The 20,478-nt window shown below is 31.1% G+C and overlaps 1 pseudogene; it reads left to right on the plus strand.

Moving 5' to 3' along the window:
- The first annotated feature begins 7,737 nt into the window (after positions 1 to 7,737).
- On the plus strand, positions 7,738 to 7,855 carry LOC111744703 (annotated as a pseudogene).
- The last annotated feature ends 12,623 nt before the right edge of the window (positions 7,856 to 20,478 follow it).

The following is a 20,478-nucleotide window of genomic DNA, read 5'->3' on the forward strand; positions in this document are numbered from 1 at the left end:
ACAGTATCATTGAATGCCACGAGAAGGTCAGCTCTCTTATCTGGGCTTTCACTTATATAGGAATGTTTGAATCAGGTCATTTGCATGAATGTGATGCAATCATCATTTTTGCCTGTTATGAAGATGTTGTCTGATCCATTCAGTTTACTTACTTTCTTTCCATTCAATGTCACAATGATTCTTTAAGAGGCTATTCTGGTACCTAGTGAGAGGCCAAACCCAGACTCAAGGCCAGCTCCTCTACTGATTCAATCATCTTTTGAGGCCATGATGTGGCCATCATCAGATCGTTGCTGCTATTAAAGGTAGGTTTTGGTAAAAAGCAAGTTTTATCTTGAATCCTGGCCCTGTTAGATATTAGCTATATGACCTTTACATAGTTATTTAATCTTTATGAGCCTGTGTTCTCATCTGTAAAACTGAGAAAATAATACCTGGCCGAGATAATATGAGATTGTGAATCTAAAATGGAGGTCTGTACTTGGTACATTGAAGTTAACCAATAAATAAAACTGCAGTTTTCTGGCTCTGCTGATTATTAGGATGACTAGAGAATAGCAACAACAACAAAAAGCATAGAATGTTTGATCTGAACATTTTTGGCCATTGTAAAAGTGGTTTCTGGTCAACTGTGAGTTAATTCGTAAATTGTGATGCTTCGTCTATGGGAATACAAAGACACTTCCCAGATTTTACATTGAATATTGGATTTCATGCCTCTGTGTAGCTACCATCCAAGTGAAATATTGAATTACTTTAAAAATTAGGTGAGCATTTTGCTTCACTGAAGTTAATGTAAATTGGGTAAAATACTTGATATAATCTTTAGTTATATAACTATTTTGAATCCTTAAAATTAATGTAGTGGTGTTTTTAAGGGCTTCCTTGGGTTTTAGCTTATCTTCTTTTCTACGATCTATAATTCCTCATGATAAATACGTGCACAGAATATTAATTAGATCATGCTCTCTTGTGATATGATGCTGAGAGAGACTTAGGGAGATCTTTGCATCCATCTGACAATAAGCTGTTACTATGTCTTATTATGTCTTAAGTCTTTTGATTAATATGCAGTGCTTTTATTGTTATATGTTAGCTTCCCAGACATTTTTATAAAACATCAGTTTTTGGAAGGTACATACTCACAGAAATAGTATTTTCTCGCCACCAAGCAACCTCAGAATAATATTCTGACTCTTTAGGCCTCAGTTTACTCATTGAAAAAAAGTTCTTAAGGTATTTAATCTTTAAAAATTTATGCTTTCTAAAGTGTTCTAAGATCCCTGTTTACAGGAAGACAAGATTATAAGCAATAACATTTTCTTTCTAAATAGACTAAAGCCTCAACTGGAATTTCCCTGGGGCATATTTCCTCTGGCTTGCTGCCTTATTCCCTTATTCTGCTCCTGTGTTTCCTGGCTCTTTGAAACTGGATTCATTGCAAGTTTCAATGATGACTCAGTCAAGCTTGTTCCTAGCCAGATCTAGAGGCATTGTGTATCCCTATGAGGTATATCTCATGAGGTATGGGGCTAAATATTTAGCATAAAGAAGAAATAAAAATTCCAAACTTAAAAAACTGATACTACCACAAACATCACAATCCATCAAATAAGCAATTTGTATACTAATTAACTGCCTGGAAATAGTTTTATAATAATTTTGTATATTGTTTGGTTTTATATTCTTTGAATGACTATTCATGATATTGTAATATCATTTTCTATAGATAACAGATAATTCTGTTTTCCTTTAAGATTTCTTTTCTCTTCATAGCTCATTACTGGTAACATGATGTAAATTTTTAAGATTATTGTTAAGTTTTGAAAACCTATATTCAGGTATGGTCTCTGGACCTTTACCTTTTTATCAGATCTCCAAGTGAATAGGCCTGCAGGTGGCAAAAGTATTCCAAGAAGCCATGCCTACATCTGGCTACCAATGAGAATTTCATGGAAGTGACTGAAAATCAGATATCATTTCATTAATCTTAAATATATCCCTAACTTAACTTTCTTTTAGTAGAGTTTCAAAATTACCCGCAGCCACTATAAAGCCACTAGATATAAAGAAAAGTGTGATGAAGGGAGGGGAAGAGGCATTGCAAAGAGATAGTGGTCCAATTTCAAAAATGTTTTACTTTAGTAAGTTTTATAAAACTGCTAGGGCTCTCTCAGAGCCTTGTGAGAAAGCCATGCAAGTGAGGGGTCTTGAAGCTAAAGCTTTATTAGCTTCACAGTAAAATTCCTACCTTTTCCCCTTCCCTGATATCCCCTGCTAGAACAATTATTTTCGGGAGTTCAGGACAGAGCCCAGGGCCTTGGTATGTATTTTACTCTTGCAATTCCTACTCTTCAGTATAATAGTCCCTTATCTCAGCCAGCTACTTCGGCTTCTCACCTTATAAACACAGATTCTCACACTGTAATGAAACAACCATCAAATTGACATAAGCCACGACCCTTTAGATAGCTACTTTCTTTGTTCTTATGCTTGCTTGTTTGTAAATCCTACTTGTCTGTATTATCACTGAATTTCCTGTATGACGTTTATTCCAGTTTCCCAGGTTGGTTCTGGTTTCTTTCTAATCCCATGTTGTCAGAATACTTTAAGCTTAAAGCTACCCACATTCAACAGTTACAAAACTTTTGGATTAAAATTAATTTGTAAAACTTCCTGAGCTAAATGACTTGTGATTCTCCCCACATGTGGATAAGAAATATAAACCATATACCTACAACATAAGTCTGTAAGCAATCACCCAGCAGATTTTAAACCAGCATACTACTCTCTATAAAAATGCTTCTGGCAGATGTCATTAATTAATCTTCTCAATGCTCCTAAATGCAGGTTTAAAAGCATGGCTCTCGGCAATTATATGCTAAATCATTCTGATAATACTTTATACTCAAGGAAATTTTTATACATCTTAAATAATTTTATCTTAATTATTTCAATTTGTAGTATATATTTTTGTTGGCATTATATAAAAGCTAATATTAATTTGAACTTTTACTACATGCTTGATGATATAACTGATGTTTAGAGGAGTTGAAATAATAAGAAACATCTAATTAGTAATTAATTCTCTTAAAGAAAGATTCTCTACCTGGCTTATAAAGCCAGGATTCTAACACAGGCTTTACTAATTTCAGGTTCAGTATATGTATGTTATTTCTCTCAGTGCTTATCACTGTCCCCTCCTCTCACTCCCAGCTTGCTTTGAAAGAACCAACCTCTCTTTTTCTTTAGATGCACACACACACAGACACACAGACACACACACACACAACACACACACATTTGACTCTCATTCACAATAGTTGTATTCTATAAAGCTGCCATGAACACTGAATTAGTGAGTACTGACATTACACTATTGACCCAAAGGGAAATACAGGGTTAGGATCCTGTGAGCCTCTGTTCACAACATTTCATCAACTGAGCAGTACATGACTTAGTTTTTTTTTATGTTACTGATTTTGAACACTTTATTTAGTATATATTTTGACTCAACATTGAAGTCAAGGTCATGATTGAATGAAGCTATCTAACACAAAGATTTTCTCTCTAAGGCACATCACAGCCTTCTTGCATTTACAACCAATGAACAACACTTCAGGACTATTCTTGGGAGCCATTTTAAACAGTAAAACCAATAACAGAAAGCACAAAAAATGAAAAAGAGAAAGGATATTTGATCATAGTATGGAAGCTAAAACAAGAAAGCAGAGCATTGCCCTGTTTGACTTCAGCTGGGAATGTGCACATCAGGTGACTTGTAATTTTTACCACTCTGCACATAGATGACCATGGAAGTGTCTTGAGTATTGACTTTGGGATTACAAATAAATTTTAGTAATACATGAATTCACAAACACAGAATCTATGAATAAAGGTTGATCTCCCAATTCCTCCTCTTTAGTGTACTGATGGAGACATAACTTGAGGAAAAGTGAAAAAATTTTAAAAAGGAATCTTCTACAATAATTACATATATAAACAGAACCCCTTAATTAAGGAATGAGCCTGCATAAGTGTAAGATGAAAATAGTATTAATTTATGGATTATGACCTGGCTGATTAGAGCTTGAGTTATAACATTTATTGACATAGAAATATTGAATGACAGAAGTTGAATGAGGCTTTAGAAACAACTCATTAATATTTTATATCATTTGTTGCTTCAGGGAATTCTAATCATTTAAAACGAGCTAAAATTTGCTTTCTTTTTACTTCAGGCCTTTGGGTCTGGTTCTCTTGGTAGCTATAAAGAGGAATCTAATCTCTCTTCTAAATTTGGGATATGACATATTTAAAGAGTTCCCATTTATAACTGCTATTAAGCTTACTCTCAACTAAAACCTCCTTTTAACATGTACTGCTGTTATGTCATGTCACATCCATCTTATACTTGATAGTTGGATTTTTGAACTCAAGAAAAGTAGGACTTTATGTGAATCTCAGGTTAAATCTTGTTGGATTTCGTTCCAACTGGTCAAAGGCTTTCTGGACTGAACATATTTGCTTACCTCTACCAGCTCCCTTCATCTATGGATGTGGTTATTAAAATTTTGAACAAAACATTAATTAAAAACTCGGTAGCATATTTCTGAGAACATTAATGCAGCTAGTCCATATGGTGCCTTTGTGCAAAAAATGTTTTAAAAAGTGCCTTTTTCATGACAACAAAAACTTTAAATTATGATTTTTTATAATAGTAATAATGATACAGAAAGGTTTTACATCTAATTTCTGATATTAAATAATAGAAAATTCAAATTTTAATCACAGTAAATGAATACTTTAAGTCATTTGAATTAATTTCTATAAAATAATTACATATTTTACATTCATGAAAACAGCAATCTTTATGACATTTTTAATTATCTGATAATTATGTTTCCTTTAAAAATGATTACTTGATTTAAACTTTTTTGTTATATTTTGACATTAAAAAGTTTTTAAATAAGTTTTAATTTTGAAATGTCATAGCTTTCTTTGGCAAATAATATTGGCATAATTAAATATATTCCATAAGCTTTATATACAGAAACATGATTTATAAATTATTGCTGTGAGCAAGTGGCAATATAGAACAGAAATCAGATATTTTAAAAAGCTTTTTATGTCTTCATATATCTTTCCTATGTTTAGTAAATTTCGATGACACATTTTTACTTTTAGTTTTAGTAATTTATGTTCATCATTAATTCTTCAAGTTACAAATGTCATCTAAAACATGAAAAACAATGTTATTTCTGTATGATAGATATTCATTTTAAAGATACGATTGTTGTAACCAATATAAAAAAAATTTAAACTTTAATTCTATGTTATAGATAGATGACTCAGTTAAAATGAATTTTCTTATTTTTCTAGTATTTTCAATATTGGAGAACTTACTGTTAATAATAACTATCAGGATGGTTTATAATTGTTTAGCTTCACATATATGCTATATATATTTAGATTTATCCAGGCATACCTTAAAGATATTGTGGGTTCAGTTCCAGACCTTTGTAATAAATGGAGTATCTCAATAAAGTAAGTCATAATCTTTTTGCTGGTGGTCTTGCCTTCAATTTGTAAAAAGCACAAAATCTGTAGTACAAAAAAGCAAAGTGCAATAAATGGAGGTATGCCTGTGTGTCACAAATATAAACAAACAAACAAACAATTAAATATTTGGCAGATGCAATTTCTTACTTTTTCTTCAAATAATTTCTTAATTCCTTTGCTTGCTTTAGGGTATTATGTATATTGAATTTTAGTTCTGTATAATTTTGTTAATAAAACTAGTTTTATAAAAATAACCAGATTAAGGAACTATGCTTCTATTCCTAGTTCTGGATTTTTTTTTCATAAATGAGTCCTGGATTTTGTCAAATACTTTGTGACTTTTATAATTATTATTTGGGTTTTGTATTTTTTTCTATTAATGTTGTATAATATTGATTTTTTAAAATGTCACACCAATCTTTCATTCCTTGGAGAAACTGAGCTTGGTCATGATATATAAATTCTTTATATGTTACTAAATTTAATTGCTAATATTTTACTAAGAATTTGAGTATGTGCTCATGAGGAATACTGGTCTCTCTCTCTTTCTTGTTTCCTTGTACTGTCTTTGTTTGATTTCAGTATCAGAGTAACACTGGCCTCAAAGATTGAATTAGAAACTGCTCCCTTCTCCATTTTTGTAGAGTTTATAGAAGATTACTATTGTTTTAATTTTAGTTTTTAATATTTGATAGAAATTGTCAGTGAATCCATAGGGTCTCCTGGGTTTAAGAGAAGATTTTTAAAAAATTATTTCAATTTCTTTACTTGCTTTAGGACTATTCATATGTCCTATTTCTTTCAAGTCAGTTTTGATCATTCAGATATTTTGAGAATTTGTCTAAATTATCTAATTTTTTGGGATAAATTTGTTCAAAGTATTTCTTTATAATCCCTTTTAATTTTGGTAGGTTTAGTAGTGAAGTATCTTCTTTCATTCCTGATTTTAATGTTTCTTCTTATCTTGGTCTGCTTGGCTAATGTTTGTCAATTTTGTTGATTTTCTAAAGAACTCTTAGTTTCATAAATTTTTTTTCTATTGTTTTTCTTTTGCATTGATTTCAGTACAGATTTTTACTATTTCTTTCTTCATGTTTTGGGAATGGCTAGATCCTCTTTTTTAATTTTATAAGAAGCACAGGTTATTGATGTGAGATAATCCTCATTTTTTAACATAACATAGACATTTAAATCTATAAATTTCCCTAAAAGGACTGTATTAGCTGCAAAACACAAGTCATGATATCTTTAGGTTTTGTTTAATTCAGTTCTAAATATTTTCTAAGTTCATTTTGATTTCTTTTTTGTTTGGTTAATGGATTATATAGAAGTGTGTTATTTAACTTGTAGATTGTTGAGGATTTATTAAATACCTTTCTGTTATTAATTTCTAATATATTTCTACTATGTTAAAAAACATACTTTTTGTCACTTCATTTCTATTAAATTTAGTGAAACTTATTTGAGAATGTTGTTCAGCCTTCTAAATCCTTGATGATTTTATGCTTAGATTTTTCTATCGATTATTGAGAGTAGGATATTGATATCTTCAATTTTTATTGTTGTGTTGTATATTTTTCTTTTTCAATTTTGTCAGCTTTTACTTCATGTATTTTGGGGCTCTGTTGTTAGGTGCATATATGTTTATAATTGCTATATTCCTGATGAATTGACTCTTATCATTAAGCAATATTTTTGACTCTACTCATATTTCTTATCTTGAAATCTATCTTTTTATGTTAAAAATATAGCCATTTCTCTTCGGTTAAGGTTATCATTTGCATGGTATATATTTTCCATCCCTCTTAACTTTCAACCTATTTTTGTGTATGGTTAATCTAAATTGTGTCTTGTGCAGATAACATATTTTGGGTTTATAAAAAAATATCTAGTCTGACAATCTCTTTCTTTTGATTTGATTTAGTGCATTTATACACATAATTTTTGCTGTGGTTAGATTTATATTTACCATTTTGCTATTTATTTTTCATGCATCTTATGTATTTTTTCCTTTGATCTTCTTTAGTGCCTTATTTATGTTAAAGAGACATATTTTTAATGTCTCATGTAATTAAATTTTTATTGTATTTTTAAATAATTTTCTTAGTTGTTTCTGTAGGGATTACAGTATGCATTTTAATTTAGCGCAATCTACTTTAAGTTAATACTAACCTGGTCTACGGCCATGCTACCCTTAACAAGCCCGATCCATCTGATCTTGGAAGCTAAGCAGGGTCAGGCCTGGTTAGTACTTGGATGGGAGACCACCTAGGAAGACTAGGTGCTGTAGGTGTAAAAAATAAAAAAATTGTAAACTGACAAGGTCCTTGCAATCTATGAGATCAAGCAAGAGTAGCGTAGCCTCCCCTAAAAAAAAAAAATATTAACCTGATTTGGGTAAAATATAGTTCTAAACTAGTTCCATTTTGTCTCCATGTTTCATTATATTATTGTCATACATATCACATCTACACATGATATAATTCCAGCAATATGGTGTTATTTTATGCAGTCAACATTGTGTTAATATTTGTCCTTTTTGTTGTATAGTCTCTATTTACAGCAATAATAGTTGTTTTCTTCAGTTTTGAATTTTGAATCCTTAAAATATTAAAGGTTAGTTTTTTAATTTCTTTATGTTTATTAAGCATATTTGATAAATATTGGTAAGATTTATACCCACTTTTAATTTTTAATTTTTCCATTTCTGTAGGATACCAATATAGTAAAAAATATATAAAAACTTTTGGGGTAGAATAAACTAATTAAGACATAGTAAGTATTTTACCTTTGAAATAATTTATATTATTATATTTCTGAATACTCCCAATATTTACTGTTTTTAAGAAAGTTAAGACATTTTACTTCACTGTTCCATCATTTAATATAAAAATTAAATGGCTATGTAATTGGATCTGTAAACGTCAATTATTTTTCCTCCATGTCGACTATGCCATACTAGTTCTTCAGAGGCCTCTTCAAATGTTATATATTTTATAAATCTTGGTTCAGAATAAGTCCACCAATTTCTATTTTTTTTTTTTGAACTTCTAAGAACTTATTGTTTTATTTACTTGGCTATTACATGCTACTTGATCAGTAATTGTGCCTTTTACGTTCATTTTTCTCAGCTTAATTATCATCCCCACCATTAGCACCATCATTATTATTAACACATATTCAATCTTTTATATTTTACATATATTACATCACTGAATTTTTACAGTACTTTTATGTAGACATAAATGATATTAAAAATATCTTAACAACTTAAAATCATGGCACTGATCAAGCTGAATGGATGTGTCCATAAACTGTTCAAACCATACTGATGGGCACTAGTGGGATATCAGCCAGTGGGTCATTACTATTATCATTTAAAGTTTGTGGATATGTTCCTTATAAAAAATTTAGTGTACCTGACAGAAGGCTCTGAATATAGAAAGAGAAATAAAAAAGCCCTGGTCCTTACTCTCATCAGTTCTGTATACTAGTTGTGAAGACATAAACAACATCTAGTATCCTCATTTTTATTTTATTTCCAGAACTTGTTATAAAGACTTTAGATTAATAAACAATTAAAAATAGTTATGATTGCTAGTAGTAATTATTATGATGGCATTGTTAGGAATTAAAGAAGTTCCAAAGCAGCTGGTTTCCATGTTAACAAGCATTTTGAAAATGCACATCTCAATCGAATACCTTCTGTACATCTATAAAAAGAAACAGGCAAGAACAACAAAGAAAAGGACCCAATGTTACAATTTGTTTTCTGTTTCAGTGGCTAATCTCTGATGAATTAGCAAAAAAGAAAACTTGCATTACAAAAAGAGCACGAAACTGTTTTTTTCCAAATGGATTCTACTTACCACCTACATTATTAGATATGAATGCCTACTGAGAAAGTAGAATTACTTCTTCAGCCTCCATTCATATTTGTAAAGATAATGAAGCTCTTCCAAATATTTACGTAAACCCATTAGAAAGCTCATTTTTGAAGTATTGCCGTAAATAATACTTAAATATTATTAGTAGTTAACCTTCATTCTGATCTAAACTGAAGTACTTTAAGCATTAATTAGGTGTTCAGTACCATGTTAAACTAAATTTAAAATCCATTTCAAATTAAAACCTAGAAATACTAAAAATATTGCAGAAGCAAAGATGTTATTGTGACTATAGGACAGTGAACTGTTTTCCAGGGCAGAGGCTTCAATGTGACAGATGCAACTTCTGACATATCTTTATTTTTTCTTTCAGTAAGCAATTTTTTTTTTTTTTTTTTTTATGGAGGCTCTATTGTGATAGGCTTACTGCTAGGTATTTCAATCACACATTTCAATCACGTCTTGTTTTATATGTGCCCCACCCTCCCGCTCAATTCTATACACACACATCCTTGTTCAGTAGAGTGCTGCATGCAGATCTCATTTCTTAGTCTCAATTTTAAAATGCTGTTGTATCATCACAGAATATTATTATACTTTAGGGAGATTTTCTGCTTTCTTTTTATTTGGAGAAAGTTCTATCCCAGCCCTTAGGGGAAGAAATCATAGGATTTGGAGTCGGAAGACCTTGATCAAGTCTCTGCTTTGCCATTTGTTAGCATTTGAACAAAACAGTCTCTTGAACTTCAGTTTTTTCACTGCTAAGTCTAGAAAGCAGTTAAATTCACTTACTGACATCTCAGAGGTGCTATGATGATGGAATAACATGTAATGTAATTACATGAAATGTAAAGCTAGATAAATGTATAACATCATTTACATAGCATAATTTATGATGTTATTAAGTACAATGATTACGTGTTGTTCAGTCACCTATTATCTCATTTAATTTTCATATTTTTTTCTGAAATATGGCATTATCAATCTTGTTCTGGAGATGATGGAAACTAAAGCTCAGAGAGATTAAGAGACTTGCCCAAGTGCAGTAGCAAAGTTAGACCTTAAAACCAGGTTTTTAAATTCTATAATCAGTTCCACTGCTCTACAGATCTATATTCATTGAGGCATTGAGGAATTTATGGTCCAGTTAAGCGGCAGGAAGCCTGGCAGGTGTCAGGAAGCAGATATTGTGTCTATGAGATTTAATGAAGTCTAGGCATATGCCTTGTTTTAAGGGAACTTAATTTAGGAAAATACTAAGGTATGGAAAATGAAAATTAGAGGCTACAAATATGTTTGTACTCAGACGACTTTCTAAGGTGACATGGCCAGGGTCTTTTAAGAGGCTATTTTCTATAAAATTATGTGCATCTGCAAATATGGCTTCTGTATTCTATTTCTTTATATATACCACAGCACCATGAGGCTTTGGCAGGTGAACTGATTTCACCATTGTTAACTAGTTCATTTATACCTCTCCTGAGTAAGGAAGATATTTTTCTGAAAGTAGATCATAACTACAAGTTTTCATAGATCTGAGTATGTGATTGGGAGGGAAATATGAAACGGTGGTTATATAAGTTTTCTATTGTTGTTGTAATAAATTACTACAAACTTAGTGGCTTAAAACAATAGTTTTATCTTCTTATACTTCTGAAGGTCAGAAGTAGAAATCAGTCTCACTGATCTAAAGACATGGTATTATCAAGGCTGGTTCCTCTTAGAGGCTTTAGGGGAAAATCTGTTGCTTTGTCTTTTCCATTTTCTAAAGAACACCTACATGCCTTGGCTCCTGGCCCCATCCTTCATCTTCAATGCCAGAAACATAGCATCATCTTCAATTCTCTCTCTTTCCCAATGCTTCCCTTGTCATTTCATCTTCTCTACTTTGGACACTCTTGCTTCCATCTTATAAGGAACCATGTGATTACATCATTAGGTCCACCTGGAAAATCCTAGCTAATCTCCCCATCTCAAGACTCTTAATCATAGCTGTTAAGTTCCTTTTGCCACATAAGGTAACATATTCACAGGTTCTAGTGATTAGGATGTAGACTGTTTTTTTTTTGGTGGGGGGACATTATTCAGCCTAGTAGTTGATATTTGTATTTAAAATATTATAGTTGATATTTGTATTTCAAAATTGCTTTCAAAATGTTCTAATTTGTGCATAGAATTTGCATTTTCCACCAGATAAAAATATCAAGTATAAAAATGCTTAATTACATGTATTTTTCTACTAGTAAAAAGAAGACTCGAGATTATATCTCTCTAAAGAGGCAAAAGGCAAGCCTCTATCACACTGGGTCATAGTTCTGAGAAATCTTATCTTGTTATTTTAGTGAAATACAGTATAGACACTAATGAGTTTCATAAATATGATGTGATCTGTTCTATTAATGAGTTTGGGTTAATTAAATGTATTATTTCTAAATATACTATACAAGTAAATTTTCCATTCTTTGTCTTATACTCTAGCAATCTTAGATGACATAGAATTAATCACATTAATAAATGAATAACAAAGGTTATCACAATCAAAATACACTACATTTTTCAGGGCTCTTTCATCATTGTCAAAGATTAAAGACAGATTAAGCATTTTTAATCTATTTGTGTTATAATAAGATAAATAGAAAATGAATTTAAACTAAAAGTGGTATACTTTAAAATTGTATAATGCTTTATGTTTTTAGTTTTTACTTGTCCTTGAACTTAGTTCATCTCAGGGACAGTGTATCTTTTCAATTCTGGGTAAGTGTTTCAAATAAGAAAAAGGCAAAAGCATAGCCCAGCTTTCAAGGTATGTTAAGAACATGTTTCTTATTGGAATTTGTATTTTACAGTTAAATTCAATACAATATAAAAAATTTATATTTTTTAACCCTTAATTTAAAAAGTATGGTTTTCCATCTCATGCTTTCATTTTCAGTAATAACAAAGCTTACCTGTCTCCTAATATAGGGAACTTTATTCTTCCCTTGCCTCTGCAATCTGGCTGAAGACAATGGCTGGGGCAGGCTCTTCTTATGGAATCATGAGGACTTAAGAGAAAAGATGCTCCTATAAAAGGAGATACATTTCCCTTTCCCGGAATTTTTCTAATACATGCTGGGATACACACATTCCCCAATTAATCTCATTTCCCCTTAGGGCTTCAACCAGGATCTGTATGTGCAATTGTTTATCTTTTATAAGCATTAAGCTAGTTTATCTGTATTACTCCTGCTGTAAATTCATCATTATTAACTTCAAATAGACTCTTAATAATGACAAACAATTTGTTTATGTCGCTCTTGTCAGCACTTTTCATGTTTTGCAAAACAAACAAACAAACTATCGATAGAGAGAATCGATAGCATATTAGATGATTCAGAAGAGTGAATCAGTGATCAGGAAGACAAAGTAGTGGAAATCAGCTAACTGGAACAGCAAAGAGAAAAAATAAATAAAAAGAAGGATAGTTTAAGGAACTTCAGGGACAACATCAAGTGTACCAATATTTAGTATTTGCCTCACAGAGGTCCCAGACGGAGAAGAGAGAAAGGGAAATAAAATCCACTTAAAGAAATAATAGCAGAAAACTTCCTAAATCTTGTGAAGAAAATAGAAGTTTTCCAACAGAAATTTTTCAGGCCAGAGTGACTTCTTTAAAATCTACATAAAGAAATAATAGCAGAAAACTTCCTAAATCTTGTGAAGAAAATAGAAGTTTTCCAACAGAAATTTTTCAGGCCAGAGTGACTTCTTTAAGCAGAAAATAAAAGGCTAAATCTAAACATAAGAAGATGTATGAAAGAAAAAAATCTCACTAATAAAGACAAATATTTAGTAAATGTAGTGGATTAGCCAATTATAAAGCTAATATGAAGGTTAAAAGACAAAAGTAGTAAGATCATGTATAAATAAAATAATAATTTAAGGATACACATACACACATGCACAGAAAATGTAAAATATGATGTCAAAGACAAAGAGATGGAGATGAGTAAAAAATGTAGTGCTTTTAGAATTTGTTGGAACTTGAGACTATCAAATGAAAATAGAATGCTATAAACATATCTCGTTATATATGAATCTTATGGTAACTACAAACCAAAAACTTATAATACATACACAAAAAATAAAGAAAAGGAATCCCCCCAAAATACCACTGTAGAAAGTTAACAGTGTACAAGAGGAGAGAGCAAAAGAAGAAACAGATAACTACAAAAATAATCAGAAAATAATTAATAAAATGGTCAAAATTACATACCTAGCAATAATTAAGTATAAATGGACTAAATGCGCCCATAAAAAGACATAGAGTGAATGAATGGATAAAATAAAAAACGACCCACACATATGCAACCTACAAGAGACTCACTTCAGATCAAATGACACACGGGCTGAAAGTGAAGGGTTAGAAAAATATTTTATTCAAATAGAAATAAAAAAAATGAAGGGATAGCAATACTTATATCAGAAAAAGTAAATTCTAAAACAAAGAATATAACGAGACAAAGAAGATCATTTAATAATAAAAGAAAGAATCAATCCAACAAGAGGATATAAACTCTTGTAAACAGCTATGCACACAACGTAGGAGCACCTAAAGACATATATCAAATATTGACAGTCATAAAGGGAGAGATTGACAGTATTACTATAATAGCAGGGGAGTATAACACCCCATTTAGATCGATAGATAGATCGTCCAGACAGAAAATCAACAAGGAAACACTGGCCTTAAATGACACATTAGATAAAATATACTTAATAGATATTTATAGAACATTTCACCCCAAACCAGCAGAATACACATTCAAATGCACATGAAACATTTTCCAGGACAGACCACATGTTAGGCCAGAAAAAAAGTCTCTCTAAATTAAGAAGACTGAAATAATATCAAACATCTTTTATGATACTACAGGTATAAAACTACAAATCAATTGCAAAAAATAAAACACAAACCCATAGAAGCTAAACATGCTACTAAATAATCAATAGGTTATCAAAAAATCAAGAAGGAAATCAAAAGATATCTTGAGACAAGGGAAAATGGAAATATAATGAGTCAAAATGTATAAAATACAGCAAAAGCAGTTCTAAAAGGGAAATTCATAGCAATACAGGCCTACTTACAGAAATTTAAAAAGCATCTCAAACTATTTAACACTGTACCTAAAGGAACTAGAAAAAGAAGAATAAACAAAGCCCAAAGTGAGAAGAAGGAAGAAAATAATAAAAATCAGAATAGAAATAAATATAATAGACTAAAAACAAAAGAAAAGATCAAAAAAATTAACATTGAAAAGACAAATACAATTGATAACTATAAGCCAGATTCATCAAGAAAAAAAGAGGAGCCCAAATTAAAAAAAAAAAAAATCACAAATGAAAGTGGGAATGACAACCAACACCACAGAAGTACAAAGAATTATAAGAAAATACTATGAACAATTATACACCTGCAAATTGGATAACCTAGAAGAAATGGATATATTTCTAGAAATATACAATATTTCAAGACCAAATCAGGAAGAAACAGAAAAACTGAACAGACTAATAACTAGTAACAAAATTAAATCAATAATAAAAAAATTCCCAACAGCAACAAAAAAATCCTTGACCAGACAGCTTCACAGGTTAATTCTACCAAACATTCAAAGAATTAATAACCTATCCTTCTCAAAATATTGAAAAGGGAAAGATTCCAAACTCATTCTAAAAGGCCAGAATACTCATATCATGACTTGTCACACCACAAAAAACAGAAAATTACAGGCCCATGATGAATATAGATGCAAAAATTCTCAAGAAAATACCAGAAAACTGAATTCAGCAATACATAAAAAGATCACACACTGTGATCAAATGGGATTTATTCCAGGGGTGTAAAGTGGGTTCAATATCCGCAAATCAATCAACATGATACACCACATAAACAAAATGGAGAATAAAAATTATGATCACCTCAACAGACAGAAAAAAAGCATTTGACAAAATTCAATATTGATTTATGATAAACACTCTCAACGAAGTAGGTATAGAGATAATACACCTCAACATAATAAAGGCCATATATGACATATGCACAGCTAACATTATATTCAAAGGTGAAAAGTTGAAAACTTTTTCTCCATGATTAGGAATAAGACAAGGATACCCACTATCACTTTTATTCGACATAGACTGGAAGTCCTAGCCGCAGCAATGAGATAAGAAAAAGACATAAAAGACACCTAAATTGGAAAGGAAGAAGTAACACTGTCACTCTTTGCAAGTGACACGATATTATATATAGAAAACCCTAAAGATTCCCCCATGAAACTATTAGAATAAATAAATTTAGTAATATTGCAGGATACAAAATTAATATTCATAAATCTGTTGTATCTCTATGCTCTAATAAGAAAATATCATAAAGAAAAATTAAGAAAACAAATAATTCCATTTACAATTATATTAAAAATAATAATATAACTAGGAATTAATTTTACCAAGAGGTAAAATACCTGTACTCAGAAAACTACAAGACACCAATGAAAAACAATGAAGAAGACAAAGAAATGGACATACTGCATACCCAAATGTGCTGGATATAGAGTATTTGAAAATAAAAGTTTTTTCACATTCCTCTTCGATAGCTTATTATTGTCCCTGAGATAAGGTCTCTGCATGGTCTGATGCTCCACTATCTCTTGGTCTCTTCCCATGACACATTATGCACTTGGTTTCTACGCTTCAGTGATACTGGAGCTTATTGAAGCTACTTATTTTAATGTAACTACAGCATTTAAACAATGGAGTATATTCACTGCATGCAAGCTATTATTTGTATCTTCACTAGTATTAATTTCAGCAAGCTTTGCTACCTCTCACTTTTCTTCCTCTGTTGCAAGCCATTCTTTCTTCTCAGAACACCCATTGTCAAAGTAAGGCTGATCAACTCCGATAGGCTCCACCACTGAAATAGTACTTTCGTTTTCTTTAAAAATAATGCAAAATTAAGGAAAGATGATCTGATAAGGAACTGCACATCTCTTGCAGATTTCTGGCTTTACTTTTCTTTTTATTATTTTTTTCTAGTTTTATTGAAATATAATTGACAAATAACAGTGTAAATTTAAAGTGTACAATGCAATGATTTGACATATGTATATATTGTGAAATGATTACCACAACAAGGTTAGTTAACGCATTCTTCTCCTCACATAGTTACTTTTGTTGTCTCTATGCCTGGTACTTCCTCTTTCCTTCATTTGCCTGATTTACTGAATTACTACCTATCCCTCAGGATTCGGCTCAGATGTGAGTTCCTATTTGAAAGCCTTCTTTCTCTCCCAGTGGCTGAGAGATAACCCTCTAAGGGAACCTATATCACCTAGTGTTAAACTCTATTAAAGCATATATCAAATCATAGTGAATCTGGATGATTCCCTTACTAGATTTTAAGCAGACTGAAGAAAAAACCCTGGCTTTTTCTCATCTTTGCACCCTCTGCTTCTAGAATAGTGTCTGACTCTCAGTATTTCCTATACTAATACTTATAGAATGAACTAAGTAATAATTCAGAATTATGATAGATAAAGAAATGAATGCTTGTGGGTTGGACAGAACCCCAAAAGAGGCTGAATACAAAGTAGGAACTAAAGAGAACAGTAATTCTTCCATTTTCAAAGTTTTCATTAGCCGTTTACTCTGAATCATCCTGTGCCTGAGTCTCACAGTGGCCACCAGGCATCCCAATCAAATTAAATTCCCATTAAGCCACTCAACAGTGCTCCTGATTTCTCAGAACTTAAAGTGGTAAAAGGTATTTATTCCTTTTGCTCTCTTTCCAGTGTAATAACCTCACTTCATTGTTTGCCACCAGGGATTTTATGCTGTTATGTGAATTCTTTATTATCACTGTTCCGGCTTAAAGGCTTATAAGGACATCTATTTGTTGAAAAACATGAAATTAAGTAAAGTATAATTACATTTTCATTCTGCTGGATTCTCTCCAGGATCTCAAAACAGATCTATAATATTAACCTGAGGCAGAGAAGGGAAACGATTATTCTGATAGTCCAGATTAAGAAAATATAGCAAAAAACAAAGCCAGCTGTGTATTTTGAATGAATTCAAATTACACTAAAGAGCTCAAAATAAGCAATTAGAAGGTGAAATTTCATAAGTGTATTTTTGTAGTTCCTATCTATTATAAATGAAAAACCTAGTCCTATGAGGACCTGTAAGATTGGATTAGAGTTGGGAAGCCAAAAATGCTTCTCTTTCTCTTCTCCTGTTAAAGTATTTTCTAAGGAATGTTTTCTCCTCATTATCTTCCTTTTTTTTTCTTCTCCTTTAAATATATAAACCCCAAGGTTTATATATTCAACTAATAAAAAATGAACATGAAAACTTAGAAATTATTTCTGACGCTCATCCCCTCATCTACTTCATACAAAGATTCCTGCTGGAATCAGTTACACAGTGAGGCCTCTGGTGATATTTGACCAAATCTGACTTTGATGGACTCTTCTGGGAGTTAAAAAAAAGTTTTTTTTCCCCTCTTAAACTTTCAGTTAAAAAATGATAGTGTAGTGAAGGAAGACTTTTTTTGTGTGTGGTAACTCTTTTACAGTTGTGTTAAAGAAACACAGGGAAAGAAAAAGACAACAGATCTCTATGGATAAAGGAATAAAGTATTTCTTCTTACTTGGGATAGGTGAGAGTCTAGCATATGTCACTCTGAGAATGAACTTGCTGAAGAATAAGCTCATCCTTTATTGATGGTGAACTCTGAGCCGCCTTTTATGGCTGAAAATTTTCCTTCCTGTTGTCTTCTTACTTGTCCTAGATTCTTGTTGCTATACTCTTTTCATGAGGAAGCATTTATCTTGAACTAAAGAAAAACAGTAGATGCAGTTAGGTCTGAAATTTAACCTTTTTGTCACTAATTCTATGAATACCTGGGGTAGAATCTGATATTGCTTATAAACTTGTCATTTTATTTTATGAATTCTTTTAAATCTCACTGCTGATAGAAATGTATTCATATATTTATTTCTTCCTAGGAGAAGAGGTAGATTTGAAAAAGGGTAACTAAACAATAGGCACAATAATTTTTGTATGGTAATGAAACATGGATACAATATGTAATATATTCTGTAACTATTGTTTTAAACAATCTAAAATTAATTTTAAATACATGTATTAATAAAAATGTATTGTCTTAGATTTTTAATTTAGAAGAGCTAAAGTAATTATGATTTATTAAAATAATAAGTAGTATGATACATTAGAAATAACATAAGTTTGACTGCAAGCACTTGAGTGTTAATCCAATTCTTCTAGGTGACCAGTAACAAGTGACTTTTGTTTCTGAGCCTCATTTTTCTTAAAGTAAAATGGAAATAATACCTATCATGCCTCAACCTGTTTCACAGGGCTGTGGGGTATGAACCAAATGCAATTATGTGGGGCAAAAGTATATCTGCATGGAGTTATTATTATTATTACTTCTAATAATAAAGATAATAAATATCTGGTTTGAAGAACTGCAGTTATATTTTCAGGACACAAAGATAAGTAGCAGGTGCAATAAGATTAGATCCTAAAACATGAGACCAACTGATATCCTGAAGTTGTGAATCAATGGCTGGTTCAATTTATTATAATATATCTTAGAAAGAAATTATTTTTGCTTGTTTTCATGCTAGACACTGTGGATATTAGAATCTCTTTTCCCAAGTAGTTTATGACATAGATGTTGCTAGGGAATAATTTTTTCCATAAAATAATAAGAAAATAATGTAAGGAGATAAAAATGTAATAATAATAGGGCAACAACTGGTTTAAAACTAAACATCTTAATGGTTTAGTTTCTGCTTAAAACTGCAGTACAATAAATACCAGTGTGGCAAATAAAAATAATTGAAAAGTACCTCAAAGCTTTATTAAAAATCTCTGTAGAATGTCAGAGGAGATCCAATTAACAACCCTTAGCAAAAGTTCTAACAATCTTTCATTGTCTAATTCTTTCTCAATTTACCACAAACCTCCTAATCTCCCTCCTTCACTTGCAAACCTGCAAATCTCTGTCTCTGATATAAAGCACAAAAAGTTCTCTTCTGGCTTTATTTTTTTGTCTTCAACTTCCACATTTTTATTTTGAACATACATTTAGCATCTGTGGTTTCTTTGATTTACTTTCTTCTTTTCCATCATCTTTTTTTTTTCTTTCATTCTCTCCTATTCTCTCCCATTCTCTCTCTCTTTCTCTCTCTTTCTCTTCCCCCTCCTTTTTTCTTCCCTCTTTCTCTCTCTCTCTTTCTCTGTGTCTCTGTCTCTCTCTCTCATAAAGCTACTTCTTGCTGAATTAAATGCTGAATCAAATTGATACTGAACAAAGGTTCTCAGGGTCCTCTTAGGGATTCCTGAAGCTTTATACTTCTTTAATGATAAAATTAACTTAGAGAATACATCTAAACCAAAGTGGTTGTATGATTTTCTTTTCCTCAAATTGCCATGAGTCACTGTGATTAACTTTCTGTCTGATAAATTTGGAATTGCCTTGGAAAAAATATAAGGATAGATGAGGATACAATCAGATTTAATTAAGTTATAAGGTCTTTCTAAATGGCTTTTAATGTGACGTGATAAATTATGGTAAAATATGAAGATGAAACATAGTCTCTTACTACCTAAGGGAGGAATCCTTGTCCAGTTTAGTGTAGAAACTTATAAGAAACTCCATGGAGTATTTCGTTTCCCACTGATATTTGTTTTCAAACTTGCTTCATAAAAACATAAACACTCAGCTTGCAAAAATAATATGCTATATTTACATAGTAAAACCAAACAATTTGGTTTAATTATACAAATGTAAATAAAACAACAAAAATATTAATATTTATTTATTTTCACTTACCTATATGAACCAGGCTAAAATTATTTTAACCTACCTAATATTGTTCAGCATTCTGAGTGATTTCTTTTACCTTTTAAAAAATGTCTTTTCACTCTTAAAAACATGAAATGAAAACTTACAAATTAT

Source organism: Pteropus vampyrus, unplaced genomic scaffold (genome assembly GCF_000151845.1).
Source record: "Pteropus vampyrus isolate Shadow unplaced genomic scaffold, Pvam_2.0 Scaffold139, whole genome shotgun sequence".
Lineage (NCBI taxonomy): Eukaryota > Metazoa > Chordata > Mammalia > Chiroptera > Pteropodidae > Pteropus > Pteropus vampyrus.